Here is a 3,168-nt window from a genome sequence, read left to right on the forward strand (position 1 = left end):
CTGAAGCATATCATGAACAGTAAATTCACTCCGAAGAGACGAGGTTAAGTATTCTTACACGTGAATTGAATTCTTTTAAAGACATATAAATAGGGTCTCAGTGTCGCAAACACTAGCACGTGTTCATCTATCTCCCCTGGTGTGAAAATTTATTTAGCATTTGATTGTGTTTAAGTTTTCCACGAGAAATTCAGAAATGGGTATTCCAGTGATTGATGTAGAGAACATTAATGGAGGAGAGAGGTGTGAAAAATCAAACTATTGCAGTCACTGATTATTAATCTCCTATCACAAATGATTATTAAACTGCTGAAAACAAATTCTCAACTAATATCGAAAAATAACACAACTGCAACTTCACTTAAAATAAGGAAAGAAATGCGCAACAGAATCAACACAATATTTTCGGACAAATTGACCCTGGAAAAACCCCTAAGGGAAAACCAGTTCTACAGATGAGAAATTATATTAAACTTCAGCAAATCAAGAGATACAAAATTCCTTGCCTCACACTGGCAGAACTCCGACAACCTCCTAATTTCTCCTACTGATATTTCTCACTGCTATCCCTGCGCTAACACTGCGCCCTTGCTAACACTGCAAGACTGTTTGCTAACACTACAAACTCCTTCTCCAAATCACTTCTTTTTCTGTGCCCTTGCTAACACTGCAAGACTGTTTGCTAACATTGCAAACTGCTTCACAAAAGCTTCTTCCTGTGCCCTTGCTAACACTGCAAGACTGTTTGCTAACACTGCAAACTGCTTCACCAAAGCTTCACCCTGTGCCCTTGCTAACACTGCAAGACTGTTTGCTAACACTACAAACAGCTTCACCAAAGCTTCTCCGCTAACCTTGCAAAGCTTCTCTCTTGCTAATACTACAAGACTGTTTGCTAACACTGCAAACTGCTTCTCCAAAAGCTTCCTTGCTAACCCTGCAAAGCTTCACCCTGTCTTCTGTGCCCTCCAAATGCCCCCTAGACCCCTTTTTATACTACTCTCGTTGGTAAACCAATGACCGAGATTAAATCAAACCAACGGCTAAGATTAAGACAACTCAACAGCCAATAATAGAATTGGTTGCAAGGTGTCCAAAAGGGAATCTCTAAAATTAGTAAATAATAACCATTTACTAATTTTTGGCAAGTGGACAAATAACTGTCCAAACCACCCATAAATACAACCGCTATTCATAGATAAGGACGAACAGCTGTCCAAGCTACCCATAAATAGTGCTGCTATTTCCGGGTCAGAAATAACAGCTGTCCAACTAACAATAATTAACAAGAGGAAGGCCATTATGGCTCAAATTGCAGAGGCTTGTGAATCTCCTGGATTTTTTAAGGTATTATGCTTGTTTCATACGTGGTGTATGGGACAACAAGGGTCAGTTGTTTCATCTTTTGATTATAAGGGTGAACTATGTTATAAGGAATCTTGATTAGAGTTGGGACCGTTCTCTTTACCAAGATTTTGCAATTGTTATGCTATAAAAAGGGTCAGTTTTACTTATCTAGATAAAAACAGAACAGTATAATGATTGTGATGATATTCCAAATTGATAAAAAGGGTCAGTTTTACATATACATTGATAGAAATCATTCATTACAAGATTATGTGAATGGTGAGCTGGAATTGACTGAATTGGTTTAATTTTTGCAGATTATAAACCATGGCATTGACCACGGTCTTCTGCACAGTGTGAAAGAGGTTTGTTTAGAACAATATAAAATTAACAGAGAACAAGATTTCAAGAATTCCTCCCCAGTAAGGGCACTGAACAAGGCCATTGAAGCTGAAGCTGAAGCAAAGGGAAATACTGCTGAGAAGATTGAGGATTTGGACTAGGAGGACGTTTTTCAAGTCCACGAGATGAAAGAGACAAATTCTTGGCCTTCAGACCCCAAAGAATTCAAGTACGTTTAATATTCAATCAATAATAATCTATACTGCTGCGAGTGCACATTATTATAGTTGATCTTTCTATATATATTCTATTAACAATCAGCAAACATAATCAATAGAAACAATTCATATAGTTTAACATTACTACATCTTATTTTCCTATAATCGGAGTATACCCTTGTTTTTCATTTAATTAAATTTAATGCAAACATCTAGCCCATTAACTTTTGCATTTTGTACAGGGATACAATTGAGGAGTTCCACAGCCAAATATACAATCTGACAGAGAAATTGTTGGAAATAATAAGTGAAAGCTTGGGGCTGGAGAAAGGATTTCCGAAAAGGGTATTTGCAGGGGGAGAGAAGAAGGAGAAGCCATTCTTTGGCACAAAGGTGAGCCATTATCCTCCCTGCCCGAGGCCAGACCTGATAAAGGGCATCCGTGCTCATACAGACGCAGGTGGCCTCATTCTTTTGTACCAAGATGATGAGGTTCCTGGCCTTCAAGTTCTTATCAATGGCAGCTGGATTGATGTGCAGCCAATGCAACACTCAATTGTTGTTAACATTGGTGATCAGATAGAAGCAGTGAGTAATGGAAAGTATAAGAGTGCATGGCATAGAATTCTCCCAACAAAGGATGGAAATCGGTTATCAGTGGCATCCTTCTATAATCCCTCATACATCGCAGTGGTTAGCCCTACACCAAAGCTCCTTGCTCAAGGCAATGGGAATGCTGCTCATTAAAAATATCTGCCTATCCAAATTACTCATTTGGTGACTACATGAAGATTTACTTTGAACAGAAATATGAAGGAAAAGAGGCTCACTTCAAAGTAGTGGGAAGGATGAATTAACATTTTTTTAATTTTGTTTATGAAAATGTTAGGAAATTAAGTTTGACAATAAATAAATTAGTTCTTACTTTCGCTATGTGGGTGGATAATAAATAATAGTTTTAATATTAATATTTTACCTTTTGTTATTAATATAATAACAAAATAATAAATAATAGTTTTAATATTAATATTTTACCTTTTGATGACAGTGATTATAATAAAATATTTTACCTTTTGTTATTAATATTAATATTTTTGTTATTATTTGTTATGTAAAATTTCAATATTTTTGTTCTACATTGGTATGAGAAAAAGTTGACTTTGGATTATGAAAGTAGCTAAGAGGATGTACACATTCAAATTTTATTTGCTAATAAGTGTTAGATTTATTGACAAAGTCATCTAATATATAGAATAATGTG

At 35.9% G+C, this 3,168-nt stretch overlaps 1 pseudogene across 1 annotated transcript; it reads left to right on the forward strand.

Annotated features, from left to right (window-relative positions):
* Positions 1-1,302: 1,302 nt before the first annotated feature.
* On the forward strand, positions 1,303-2,764 carry LOC149559721 (1-aminocyclopropane-1-carboxylate oxidase-like; annotated as a pseudogene). The gene is made up of 3 exons (XR_016364202.1): positions 1,303-1,347; positions 1,659-1,918; positions 2,150-2,764. The product of XR_016364202.1 is annotated as a 1-aminocyclopropane-1-carboxylate oxidase-like (transcript).
* The last annotated feature ends 404 nt before the right edge of the window (positions 2,765-3,168 follow it).

This window comes from Cupressus sempervirens, chromosome 4 (genome assembly GCF_028749045.1).
Source record: "Cupressus sempervirens isolate cs-2001-9-10 chromosome 4, ASM2874904v1, whole genome shotgun sequence".
Lineage (NCBI taxonomy): Eukaryota > Viridiplantae > Streptophyta > Pinopsida > Cupressales > Cupressaceae > Cupressus > Cupressus sempervirens.